Consider the following 14343-nt stretch of genomic DNA (forward strand, 5'->3'; position numbering starts at 1 on the left):
TTATCCGGGTCGTTCCCGCTGAATTTCCATTGGTTATTGAACGCCGACTGGCCTCACTATTAAAGATGAAAACACATAACGAAGTCAGCATCCCTTGGCAGGCACTCCTGGCAAGCAAAAGTGCTGGATGCAGTAACGAGTGCAACAGGCTAAAGCAGTGTGTTACAACGCCCTCACGAACCACACGCACACACGAAAACCTTCCCAACAGCGTCCTGTCACGCTCCTAACTTCACCAATAGATCGTACTGCAAGTTCATTTTCGTTACAACACGGTTAGCACAAGGCACGTTGTCTAGAAAAAGCCTCGAGGCTAACAAGTGATTTTAATGACGCCACATTAAAGAAGAGACAAAGAAACGCCATGGGCGAGACGGGTTTGCATGCGAGCGAGTTTCTGCGCCGTGCAACAAACCGTCAACAGCTCGCGATCGCCGACAGAGGCGAACAGAGCAGCATAAACAGTGACAATGACGCAAGACGGTGAGAACGCGCCGTTAAGAATTTCGTAAACGTCGCTAATATAACTGCAGCGAGCAGAAAGCAATTGAGCTTTTCAGTAGGAGATATGCGAACTGATTGCAAACCCGCCAAAAAGGAGCGCTCACCTGAGTCGGCCGATGGTGGACAGTTGAACGCCCACGGCTGATTGCACAGCCGTAGAGCCAGAAGACGCTGGAGCTGTTGAACGACGATTGACAGGGCGACAACCATCCACACTCGCGTTGACAGCAAAAGTCCAACGCGGCTACTTGAATCTCTACGGCGCGCACGCCGTGTAGGCAGCACTCGGAAAAATGTAAACATACCGCGCGGGAGCGCTGGGAACAAACGTGACGTCACATCCGCCTAGCGCTCCTCCTCACCCGCCGAAATGGTCGGTTAATTCCTCCCCTGAAGGGCAGGTCGTCAGAGGCATGTCTGCCCCTCTCCGTGCGGCTGCTCGCTGACGGCGAAACCGGGTTCCGTGTACGGCGGTTCTGCGTCCCTTTAAAAAGTGATACCCGAGGAAGTTCGCCCAAGGAGTTCCCCTCCGTACGTCCAAAGTGAGTAAAGAAATTGCTCAACTTACACACGCAGCGGTACAAGCTGTCATCTGCGGGAGCGTGCGGGATGAGGAGGTAGAGGAGCGTTTGTGACTCCGTGCGCCGTTCAGTGCCGACGATATCTGTCGCTCCTCCGGGCGATTTTGATGCGCCGCATTTTGATCTCACCGTCCTGTGTCGGCGCTGTTGACGCTGCAGGTTGACGGAACCCCAGCAGGGCTACCTGTTTCAGGATCGTTTAAGCTTGCAGGATAATTACGGCACTCGGAAGTCCCGCAGTAGTGAAATTGCGGAGCCATTAAACGATCGGACGTTTATCCCGGAATTCAATGGGGCTGCTTGTTACTCTGCCAAAATTCTGGCTTCATGCACAGGACACGTTCTTCTTCTGAAGCCGAAGTCGTCAGTCTAGTTCTCCGTCAGCCGTTTCTTCGAGCTGCGCTTGTGACAGGAGCAACTGTCACATGCATGTCGCTCACAGAGTCGCTGTGCAGGCCAGCTGATCGGTAGGCGTCACGTTGCGCAGTTCGGAGGTATGCGGGAAGCCGTACTGTCTGCGAAATGCGGAACAAGATTATTCTAAGGGGTTTATCACTGCAGTGGCTTGCGTGAATCGTAAGCCCGAGCCTGTCTGCTTACTGAAAAAAAAAAAGAAGAAAATTACGCGTATCCAAGCTTGGTTTCTCGCCTGCACCGGTCGGGATTGAGCGGCGCGCGGCCGGGACGCATGGCTATCCACGACCTTGACGCATCGATGCACCTCGCGGTTGTTTTCTTCATCGCGGCCGATACATGCGACGATTGCGCAATGAACCGGCCGCTGCTACCGTATATCTTCGGACACACCGCGCGGGTATCGCTCCACTGACTCCTTCTTGAGCGCGCGCGCGCGTCTGTTGACCGCATGCGTTTGTCATTTAGTGTATGCACTGCTCATATTGTGTTTTCACTCATGCAGTGCGACTTGCGAGGTCTGCGCGAAGTTTCCTCAATTCTGCCGCCTCCGATCGTCCTCCGCAATAAATCTGGCGGTGCGAAGAAGGATATGCGCTTACTTACGAGCGCCTCATTTGGATTTCACGCGCATGTCTTCCCAATCTCTGTTTTCCGTCCACATATATGTATGCCCAAGTTGCCTCCGAAGGAGTGATTCGATTGCGACCAGCTCAATTCTTAATTATTCTCTAGCGCCTGGGAAAATTTTAATTGCCGCCGCGCCAGCGAAGTTTCGCGGGTTCACTCTGAAGATGCCGCTTCGCGAAATGGCGCTTCACGCACACGCTAATTGCGGCGTATTGCCGCGCAGGTTTGGGAACGGGATAGATGATGAGCTGCATTCTTGGAAAGCCCGCACCGCTAGAGACGCCGCGGAGGCTATTTTTATCCGCCGACGAGTTGCATGCGGCGCGCGCGCCTCGAGGGAGTCTGCGGCGGCGGCGGCTGTGTCCGGCGGCGTGCCCTTCGCCGAGTTCGCCGGGCACCGTTGCGTTCCCGTTAATTTAATTGTTCGCTCCGCAGTTAGCGGCGCATGCGGCTGCCTTCCTAGCTACTGGAAACGCCTGGCGAAATGTTGCCGCCGAAGTGTGTACACAGGACGTAACCGGGGAGGTATACGTTCGCGCAGCCCGCACATACCGTTTCGTTGCGGTGTGTCTTGCGAGCGCGCGCTGCCGTACCGCGGGTAGTGGCGTACGTGGCTGTTAGTAATGCAGCCCCGATTAGTTAGGGATTAATTGCGTAGATTCGCGGTAAAAACTGGTTCTAGTTTAAGTTCTGGCGCTTGTCGTCTTCACGAGCTCGTGAAAGTTCCACCATTGTTGCGCATTTCAGTTTCTGCCATTCTTTTTCTAGCACTAGCATATAGGCTCCTTTGCGCGTCTTCGTCTGCGCATTTTTCGCCCGTTGTTTACCTCACCCTCTCGTGCGCGCAAACCCGTGCGCATACTGCAGGAGTCAGAAATAGTCCGGAGAAAACAGTATACCCTGGTTACAACGAAGTCGGTTGTTTATTCGAATTAAGTTACTCGAAGTTTTTTTTTTTTTTTTAATTCCTTCACCCCCCCCCCCCCCCTCCCTCGCTTTAACCGAAGTGTGGTTACAAGGAAGTCAGTTCCGAACGGCTTCGATACTACGGGGGTTTACTGTACGGACGTGATGTGCTGACGTGATACATCGAGCTTTCCAGATCATTTGAAACAACATTTCCGCAAGAATGCAAGTGAAATGTTGAAGCAAGTGAGACCGGTAACGGATATTCACCCCTATCCCGGATCCGCCGCAGGCCCAGTGCAGGAGGAAGCCGTTTGTGACGTATACGCTTTTTGTCAATTCGGGGGAGCGAAGATTAGCACCTCGGAAATTCGCAGTTCCTTGTACATCGCTTGTCGAAAATTGCGGTTTTCGCATTTCGGAAACGCGTTGTTTGCCAACGTAATTACGTGTGTCACAGGCGAAGCTATTTGTGCTCCTAACATCTTTCCTTTCGTGCTGTTTATTTAAACCTCAATTAACGTCATGAGGAAACCATGGCGTCCACATAGCTGTGCATGTTCCTATTGGCCGCCGGTGCTCTACGCCGCAGGAGCGGCGTCGACATGAGAAGTTTGGCCGTCCCAAGCATTTGGCAATTTGCCGCACCTGCGAAAATTGATCGCCCTGCCGCACGAGCGGCGCCGCAGAGCCGAATTCGCAGGTGAATTCGCGCCACCATGTAGGCTCTGGATCCAACAGCACAACGAGCGTGAGCACGCTGAACTGCGACCATATGTGTTTATTTTCCGCGGGAAACACTCGGTGAGAAAAAGTGACGGTAAGCGCGCGTGCTACCTGCCGTATACAGGTGGAAATGAAAAATTGGTTCCCGTTAGCGCGATCGTTTGTCTACCACGGTTGTGTTGTATGCACCTCCATTGGGCATTCTGGCTGCCGTGTTCGAGCGAAAAGCATCGATCGGCGCAGTGACGTACGGCAGACCTCGTTAAACTCTCTTGGGCTGCAGAATTGTGACAAGTGTTGCACAAATGGCGAATGCATGCGTGTTTGGTCACTGTTCGAAAGGAATGGGAATCGTTACGGTGGTGGCCCCCGCCTTCGATTACGGGCGACGGACAGCAAACGAGGCGTAGTGACGTCGGGGTCTCAAGCCACTCTCGGTGTCTTCGCACATACGGTTCAAGCTGGATTTTAAATGCAGAGCATTTCAGTAACTCACGATGTCACCCGCGTTGACGTCCGTAGGCGTCCGTAGTCGTAGTCCGCACCCCTCCCCCTACACTGTATAAAAAAAAATACTATCCGGCGCCTGGTTTCGATCCCTCGACCCTGCGGGCGGAACGTATACCCACTGCGCCACAAAGCCGACACAGAATGGGACGCTAGGAACACGCCTTATATCCTTGACTTTACTGCTGACGAGCGCTCTCTCATCAGCAGTTGCCACAAGTGCAACAACATTAACGTAACGCAAACTACTTAACGTCGTGCGCCCCCGGAAATGCTCTGCATTTGATCGTGCCCCTCGCGAGGGGGATGTTTCACTGCGTCGCCATGCGAACAGTTTGCCATTATAGTTTCCGCCCGCTCCAGTCGGTGTCGCCACGGTTCAAACCACGGCAGGGGAGCTGCGCGGGCGTTCGTTGATCGGCGTGCGTTCCGGCGTGGTGTTTTGATGTTTCGCTTACTTTCGTAAGAACCATCCCAACGAGCGTTCCTAACTAAATGAACGCGGGTGCTGCCTTTTTTGTAACGTACGCCACATTGAGGCGGACGGGATGGAACACATTTTCGCCGTGCTCGCACAGGCTGGTGGTATATATCCTGCACTGCGTACAATGGCGCCCGTGGTTTATCCTCCAATACATTTTGAAAACTAAAGCACGTACAGCGCCCACGTACCGCTCATGGGTACACGATCGGGTTTTACGCAGAACGGCTCATATCACACCGCACACTCACAGCTAGGTCTATCGTTAGATCACAGTGTCGATCATGTCGATCCCCTTTAGCCGGATATTGAGCACGTCTACACGCAGGCCTGGCCCTGTACTAGGCGTTTTAATTCTCCACTTCAGCGTGCAACACCAGTCTAGATCAGTGGTTCTGAGTGTTTGGCCTTGCAAAAGTGATGGAGGACCCCACGGTGTGATATATATGTCATGATATCAAGCCATTCGCACATTCAGCGAAAGTCGCCCGCACATGTCCGCCTTGTGCGCTGACTTTTATGCTGACGCATGCCAGTAAAAATACACTCTTGCATCTCACAGGCGCCCAGTCACTTTGTGGTATACCTGCGGTCAATCCCACGAGATGGCTATGTACTACACCACCGCGTAAAAGGGTGTAGCCGGGGAGCGGGTTCGGTGTCGCAACACCCCCGGAAAATTTCTGAGCGCCGCAAGCCTCCCTCCCCCTTCCTTTAGCACTTTTTTTTTTCGCTTATTTACTCACTTAATCAATATACTGTGTCCGGTAAATAAAGACAAAAGATTACAAAAGTTTTGTTGGAGAGCGGACCTCTTTCTTTTTCTGTTTACCAGCGGCGTATAACACCCCCCGAAAAATTGGCCGCGTATCTGCTCCTTTCTTTGCAAATGTCGTCAAAAGACGATAGTCTTTGTAAACATTTGCCAAGGAAATGCCCCCCTTTGCTTTCCCGCTCAGCTCTCATGCTATTCCTGTACCGTCGAGCTCATCCCAAGGTAAATACACTAAAGGTTTGCGCAAGGCGATTTGAATTTACCGCGTTCCACTGCTGCAGGCCGGGTTCCTCGATGCCAGCGCTGCAGTACGGCGGAAACGCGCGTGAATGGAGGCGGCCGACTACAAGGTTTATAGAACCGCGTGGCCGTGCTCCACGTGCGTTCCAAGCAGAACGTGGAACCTAGCTAGTGGAACCTTTCGTTGCTGCTGCCGCGTGATTTTCCATATGCCGCCAGGAAGCGGCGGTTTTCTGCAGTAGATGTAGAATATCATTTGCTATCGAAAAACCAAGCATCCATGAATTTTTAAATAAAGGAACACTGTAAATATCCCTCGTGTACTAATTTCCTGTCTTATATTTGCGTAATGTCTTGTTCTTGTTCAACAAAGTTGACCAGTATGAACATGTAAACCGGGCTTAGACGCTCACATTTGGCTGTGAGTATATAAGACTATTGCGCAGTAAGCATTTCACTTTGGCCGGGTGTCTGAATCGAGTTACAGACATACAGGCAGACCAAAATTTCTGGGTTTAAGTAGCCCAAGAAAGGCTATCGTCTTTAAAATATTTCTAGCCACGCCACTGGCGCGCGGCATGAGCGGGGTTAGAACACGGCGGACAGCGGAGGAATGAGCTCGCGCGCAGCTGGACCTGGCAGGGATCGGACGTGTGGGACGGGACTACCAGCCGGGGACTCGGTAGCGCAACTTATATACGCTGCCCTTTGTGTGTCTGGCGTTTTTGCGTAGCTGGCCTGCCGTGCAAAATGCTGACGTTAAAAGGCGTGCAATGCGAAGAAAAAATAAACGTAGGTGTCATGCAGCGACGCCACATTCTCGCGTAGGCAGCAAGTTTCGGAAAAAAAGGTGGAATGAACGGGAAAAGGTGGGGGCGGAGTTTGAGGAAGGCTTCGCGGATCCTCATTTGAGAACCAATGGTCTAAATTGATTTCCGTGCGAGCGTCGATCGGCTGTGCACCCATGAGCCGTGTGGTGGCCATACGGCACTCATTGGCGTTGTCTCGTAATACTGCTTTCATGGTCAACAATCACGATCAATGATTGCTCACTTGCTTGAGAACAGGCCCAGTCTTATTTTTCTGCCCCTAGTCCGAGTCCCCCTGTCTCTCATTCCCTCCCATGTTTCACTGAGTGGTGATGCAGGCAACCTAGGCATGCGTTCCTCTATGATATTAGATCCCCCCTTTTCTGTATACTAGTGTTCCACATTCCCCACACCCTCAAACCAGCAGAAGTTCCAGTGTCCACCCTTAGACAAACTACGCCTGCTGGTGGACTTTCCTTTCCATTTTGACGATGAATTCATTCATCAAACCTTAAGAACACTTCGTTGTAAAAATTGATCTTCACTGTCGACTTGGATCCTTGGTAGACGTCTTGTCTTGTTTGTTCTTGTTCTTGAACTTTACTTGATTCTTCATTCTTTGATCTTGGTTTGTTGATCTTGTTCTTCATGATTTGTTCGTGACCTGACTTGACCGGGTATATAGATGTGTTACGCCTGATGGTTTGGAATATAGAAGGGGGTGAATAGGATAGGGTATACTCGGTTACAACTCAAGAACGGCACCACCTCATGTAGTGGATCACTCCGCCAAAGCGCCGGACCCGTGACGTCAGTGCGCGCGCGTTTTGAAAGGGGTTTGCTATGAATGCGTGATATCGTCTGCCTTGTCTCACGCAGTTTGTTCGTCGTCACTGGAGTCGTTTATAAGCATATTAAAATCACGGGAACGGCTCACGCCATGTTCAAAATATTCCCAGTAACGCCCTACTTGCGCCGCGCGGAGAAACATCCGGCTACGGTGATAAGGCACAGCGGCAACTTCCGGTGCCGTTCTTAAGTTGTCACCTAGTATAGCGTAGCGTACGCTACCCACTATGCTAAGAAACTCTATTGGCTATGTTTGGAATTTTGAGTAATTTGGTTTATTCGCCCCGCTATTTGTTCTTCTTCTGCGTCTTTATTTCTTTCGTTCGTTCTTTCTTTTCATTTATTTATTCATTGTTATCTTTGGGCAGTTTTGCCTGCATGAAACATAATTTTGTAAAGCGTCCTCTCCGCGGCGCAGTTTTCGGGTTATTTCAGGTCTTTGAAGTTTTACCTGTACGCGGTTGTCTTCATCTCCAGACGGCCGATCAATCTTTTTTGTGTCACTCTGTCTGCGGTCTCATCGCCGTGTGTGTGTGAGCTTGCATTCTTTGCGTGTTTCGGCCTTGTGCGTGCCCTGCATCAAGCACGTTTCGTTGCTAAGACATTTCATGATGTCGCTTCAACTTAATGGCCCGATAACAGCGCGCCACCGTGATCGCGACGAGCCGAGCTAAAATTGTGCTCAATGATGCGGCATTTTATCCAAGAATCAATTGAGTGGTTTTCTTTGCGCAGATGTATGCGTTCAGGAGCTATTTTCGCTCCGCTGTAAAGAATCTATAGGTTTATTTTTCATTTCGCGGCCGTGCGTTCAGTAGCGTGACGAATTATTCTTACGAAATGTATTCGCTGTAGTTCATTGGATCACGAGAAAACAATGAGGGAAACATTGCGCTGCCCGCGCTCGCACTGAACGCGATTGCAAGGCCAGACGACGACACGCGTACGACTCCAATGACATTTTTCCCATTTGCGTTCAAAACACTTCTCCGAAGAAGCCGTTATTCATCAAACACTTGGCACGTGATGTTGCGAGCGACCTCAGTAGTCCCGAGACGTTGTCGTGATTCCCGGTGGGAAGAACAACGGGTTCCCCTGTCCTGCACTTTCAAACGTTGGAGAATGCGGAGCTTTTCTATTTAGTGCGGAGGCACCATATTAACAGCGGAGCTGTTGTACAAGCCGTATAAGCTCCCCGTTGCAGGAAAAAAATTCCAAGGAAATGCCGAGCGCTCGTGAGCGCGTGCCTCGCGGTGACCGACAAGCGTCCTCGGCACTCGCTGCAGTGACTTTAGCAAAAAAAAAAAAAAAAAAAAAAACTGGCGAAAACCTCGAGGAGCGAGAAAATGGCCACCGCTCATGAGCGCCTGTCTCTCGCGGCGACCGCCAAGTCCCCGGCTCGCGCAGTGGCTTTAACAACAAAAAAAAAAATCAGGGAAGCTTGCACTCACGCGCAAGACTTGAACGACGAAGCTGTTGTAGGTGAGCATTGGCGGACACATAGTTAAGTTTCCGAGTGTCATTGTTTATTAGATGCGACTGCATCTCATTCACTCGCCTTGTCCCTGCATCCGGCGTCGTCGGCGTTGTCGTCGGCGTCCGCCCCTCCCCCATTCTCCTCGCCGCGCGAGCTGCGCTCTCCGCCGCTCACCCCCTCTCCTCTCCGATAGCGAACACTCTCTCCCGAGGGGCATTGAATTGGATTCGATTGGCTTGGCTTGGCTTGGCTTGGATGGGATTTGGATTGGATTGTGTTGCGTCATAGCCGCGGCAGACGCACTGGCGCCGGCGCTTCCCCTCACCGTTATGCGCGCTATAAAACGCGGTGCCTGCGCCGCTCCGCTCCATCGTTCCAGCGCCGTTCCTCCGCTGTCCAACGCTGCAACGTGGACCCCCTATGCGTCGCATCTACACAGGGGTTCCCGCGAGGGGAGGTGGGAGTTTTTGCAAAGTTGCGGTGCTAGTAATCGTCGTCATATGCATCGAAGAGGTCGTGGGCTCCTTCGCGACGAGTGGGGGCTGCAAAGTCATCCTCAGCATTGTAGACTTCCACCAGCTCAACTGGCGAAGCTTGCACTAAGTCGCCAAGGCTTCAACCATATATGGGGCTGCAGGATTTCTTTATGCGTGAGCACTGAAAGACACATCACTACGCATTTGTACAAGTTTGGAATTGTTTATTTACATGTTCCGTCGTTTGTTTGCACTCTGCTAGTAGTAGTCATCTACTACTAGAGGACTACTAGATGCTAGAGGAAAACGACGATATCGTTTTCCTCATGCCAAACAATGACACTGAAACTTAAGCTTCCAGCAATACTCAATCTGCAGCTTCGCCGTTCAAGTCTTGCGCGTGAGTGCAAAGCTTGGATCCGTGAATTTTAGGGGCGAAGCTCCTATTGCTCGGGCCCTGTCCCGGCCGTACACGGCACATTGTACACGGCACATTGATGATGATTGTGGCAGGATCCCCCTAGGAATTGGCCAACCAAAGATTGGCCGAAGAGGTCATAACGTTCGACGCGTTCGTTGCTACCCAACAAGGAGGAGAGGAAGAAAAAGAAGTTGTCGTTCGTCGCCTGCGAGCTAAAGACACGTACCGGGGGTACGCGACACAAGACGCTCTGCTGAAGGCGCCGGCCAAGGTGGCTAAAATGTCACACACCGAATTCGCCAACTTACCCATGGAGATTCTCATCGTCCCAAACAAGCCCTACATAATCACCACAAACGTCGACGTCGTCGACGGGCTTGTCTACGGAGCGGTGGAAAGCTTGACGTGCCGAGTCTTCATATGCTGTGTGGGAGAATGTTTCACGGTTTTACCGTTAAGCATTTTAGCTTCGCCCCTCTCATCATCATTCACTTCGTGGAGATGGCGGGATTTTTTCCGCTTACCTCGGCCGATTTCGCGGATGGAGAAAATCGTTAAATCGATGAAGCCTGCCCTACCGTATTTTATCGCGTGCGTGCGTTCGCGTGTGCGAGTGAGGGCGCCAGCCTGGACTGTAACAGATTAGGCGAATATGAGGCCAAATGCTTCCCACGTGTGGTTAAGCAATTGGTTTACAGTTTAAGGGCCGACGAAGCTGTTGTGATTTGCTCTTGGCACGAGCACTGAGAGGCCAGCCATCCGGCCGCAAGTCGTTACAGAAAGAGGTTGAGCGTGCACGAACAAGGGGGAGGAGGAAACGGCGAGAAGCACGTACCTCTATCTCTAATGGGTCTTATCGACAGCCCCAGTAGTCCATTAATCGTCGTTACCATGGAAATGAAGTAGCGGCCACGAGCACGCGCAGACGCATCCTGTGCTGCTGGCTCGCTTCCATTTGCTCGTGCGTGCGTGACGAGAACGGGTGCACCTGGATCGCCCGTTTAAGCGGTTTTGCGAGGTGGATAAACTTGCAGGGCAGCCCCGAGGCGTTACAGTCTTGCTTTGTAGGTATCCCGGCGGGAAATACGTTTTGAGGGGCGGGAGTTGATTTGTTGATTGTTGGGTTTAACGCACCGACGCAACGCAGGCGATGAGGCGCGCCGTAGTGGAGGGCTGCGGATTAATTTTGACCACCTGGGGATTTTTAACGTGCGCCGAAATCTCGAACACACGGGCGTTTTTGCTTTTCGCCTCCATCGGAGAAGCGGCCGCCGCGGCCGGGAATCAAAACCCGAGACCTCGTGCTCAGCGGCGGGTGAGGGGCGGAAGTAAACATCCGTTATTTTGCGAAACGTTATTGCAGTCTGCATCGTAGCCGGATTCAGAAACTGCAGTTCGCATCTGCAGTTCGTATCAGGCGATGGGGCCGTCGTGAAGGATTGCGCTGAGCGTAAAAACATGAACAAATAAAATTAATACAACGAGAACCTCTACACAATGCGTGGATGCTCGTAATGCATTGATTTCAGAGGCTTCGGAAATGTTTTGTAGGGGGAGCGGGTTCAAGACTACCGGTGATGATGATGGCAACTACGATGACAAAGATGTTTTTTTTTTTTGTCAGCGTCTGAAACGGATAGTTTTTTCACAGAGGCCGGCCCTGGCTTTTCCAACTGAATGTCGAATTTCCATTCATGCAGCAGCTTTTTATCCACTCCGAAATTTCTCGTACCCTCTGCGTATCACTCTAACTGCACTTGCAAGCGCTGCACGCGTGATGCAAGCGACATCGTAAATAAAATTATGCGAATGAAATCTCTTACTCCTTCCTAAAGGAACAGCAAAAGTCTTGCTATAGAAATGTGTCAGTGTGAAGTTATAAGAAGAAAACAATCGAGACAAGTACAGAGGTAAGTAACGATTTGCCTTTGGCAGATGGCTAAAATGACTCATTCGTACTGAGCCTCGCTCTTTTGACCCCTCCAGCGAGTACTTTTATTTTTTGTTTCAGCGCCAGGATTCGTCAATTCGTGCCAAGACTGCGGGAGGGGCTTTTTCCTGTGTGCACATTTTGCGGACAGAGGGCAGGAGCAGTTCAGAAACTAGCCCGAAGCAAAAGGTTCCAGACGTTGATCTCGCCTGAGTTGCCGAGAACACGCAATGGAAGGCATATATGCAGGAACACGTGTGCGGGTTCGTGTGCACCATGAATGTGCGTCGTGTTCCTCTGTGTGCGTTCATTCATAGTGTACGCACGCTCACTTGCACGTGCGTATATGCACGGACACAAGTGCTGATATTCACGAGCACGCGTACGTTTGTTCTGGCGTACAGACGTTTTTTACGCAACGAGACCAGGGTTCGAAGTCGTTCCCCGCTGTTTCCCAAGTTCCCCTTCGGCCTTATGCGAACCGTCTGCAGATGCCTATAGCTAAGTGGAGTGTTCCTCAGGGATGTGCACCGTCAACCCGCTTCTGTAGTCGTGATAGAGCGCAATGGGAATGTGGGGACAAAACCCTTGAAAGCCTGCTTCCCGGCTGCCCTCGCGGTCTTTCTGCGGGACTCACAGAAGCCGACCAGGCGCGTATCGTATTGCGTGATAAAACAGTACGAAAATCGCGACTGTAAAATCAAGCCCCGATAACAGTGCAGCGGTGCACGAGTGGGAAAACGAATGCGGCGCAGCCATTGATAAAAATCCTCGCCTTCTGAGAACGGAGCAGACGGGCGACTGTAGTACAACAACGACAGCAGCGCCTTCTTCCTTGCACACCTGTCCGGCCCTGTTGCGGCAAAGTGTGTGCCGACGGGGGAGGCGTCCTTCTCCTCGTGAGCTGATGAAACGAATCGCGATTCCGGTCGAGGGGTGAAAAGCCAGCCTGGCGGGAAAACGATGTCGCTCGCCACGCTTGACACGACCCGCGCCGCGGCGGCAGCACGCGTGACCGATCTCGTGTCCGGCAGCGGGGTACCGCGGCCGCGGACGAGAAAGAGAGCGCACGTGCTGTTGGACTGTTTGTTGTTGGTCGCTGCGGACGGGAGATTGTCCCGTAATCGCCTCACTGCCTTCCCCCGTCTAGTTTCACAGGTTCGACAAAACCCAACTAAATTTTCAAATCCGTCCGTGTTAGACGAACCGGTGCTACACAATCCAGTGGTATAACCGCACAGTACGTTTCGGACGCGGGCTTCTCATTGGTCATGCCAGGGAGCCCGGAAAAAAAATAAGGAAGCGAAGGGTTTGGCGCAACTTATGTATGCTTGAGCAGACCGCCGGTATCACTGACCTTCAGCGGTAGTTTAAGGACGCTATTGGTAATTTAGAAGCTCCTCGGCTGTCGACTTGGTCGGCTCAGGCATACTGCCAAAGCACTGCCTTTCACGATCAAACAAGAAAACTTCTTTTTACTTTTATTCCTTCTTTTTTTCTTCGCAGTATCTTTATAACGGCATAGAAATGTTTAAATAAAGTAACTTGTTCAACGACAACAACAATGCCCGACAAATAGAAGCTGACAGTGCAAGCGCGTCTCTGGGTTAAAATGCACCGAACGCAAAACCTGTGCATAAGCGCGGCCCGTTAATCAAGCGCGCGCATGTGTTTAATCCAGCGGAGCAACGCCAGATCAGGAAACTGCGAATGCAAAGCTCAGCCGGTGGTCCGGACAGTTTATCGAACGCCGTTTTATAGAAAATGTTTTTCTCAGGCTCTGGAATGAATAAAATTTGCAGTACATTTCTTGGTTTCCTCCATGATATGTAATTGTAAAGGTGTGTCTCCATAGCGGCTCTTTATATTTAGTGCAATTCGTCCTGTTTATGGTGGCTGCGTTTCGTGCTTTTTGTTTTTGTCATGCGGAAAGTTTGTCTCCACAATTTTTTATTCTGTTCATTGTGCAGGTAAAATTGCTATATCAGCATATCGCGGCATCGTAGCAGAATGCCGTGATACGCTTCCTACCTTTTTTTATATATACTCCGCTTCTGTGTCGGTACATAATTCTAACTATTTTGCCGCGTCTGTTGTACATAAGTAAGACACTTCTTGGCGCTTAGGGTCCAATGTCAAAAATCCAGCTAGAAAGGTAGCAAAAGCACCTCCTCGATTTCTGCATTCGTAGTACTTTATTGGCATGATGTTTAAGGGATAAAGAGGTTACCTATCCTTGTCCAGCTGTTCTCAACGCCTTGCTCAGACTAACGAGAAAATAGCCGCGTTTACATGAATGCGACAGAATGCGATAGCAGCGCGTCAGATTTCCTAGCGCATCACGAGCAATGCGATGCGCTAGCGTTTACATGTAGCGCATTACCCCTGGTGCGATGGTGGCGCCATACGGTGTCGCACGTCGATGGCAAAGCAGCGTTTCTGGCGCTTCCAAAGCTTCCGGCACGGCTGCTTCTGTTCTTTTTTCACGACTCGCATTTTCTGGCGTCTTGCACTCGGTTTAGACGTTTTTAAATGCAAAGCTGCGTTTGCAGGGCTTACTTTTCTTGTCGACATAATTCCTAATGCGATGCGCTCGCGTTTACATGCACTTCGAAAG

General features: G+C 51.2%; 1 protein-coding gene across 1 annotated transcript in view; it reads left to right on the forward strand.

Moving 5' to 3' along the window:
* Positions 1-913: 913 nt before the first annotated feature.
* Positions 914-14343, forward strand: part of Usp2 (Ubiquitin specific protease 2) — a 227206-nt gene continuing 213776 nt past the window's right edge. The window contains exon 1 of the mRNA XM_077707577.1: positions 914-1046. The gene's annotated coding sequence lies outside the window, so the exon portion shown is untranslated. The remainder of the gene's footprint in view (positions 1047-14343) is intronic.

The sequence above is a fragment of the Haemaphysalis longicornis genome, unplaced genomic scaffold (assembly GCF_048455015.1).
Source record: "Haemaphysalis longicornis isolate Haplotype H1 unplaced genomic scaffold, Haemaphysalis longicornis Haplotype H1 scaffold_4, whole genome shotgun sequence".
Classification (NCBI taxonomy): domain Eukaryota; kingdom Metazoa; phylum Arthropoda; class Arachnida; order Ixodida; family Ixodidae; genus Haemaphysalis; species Haemaphysalis longicornis.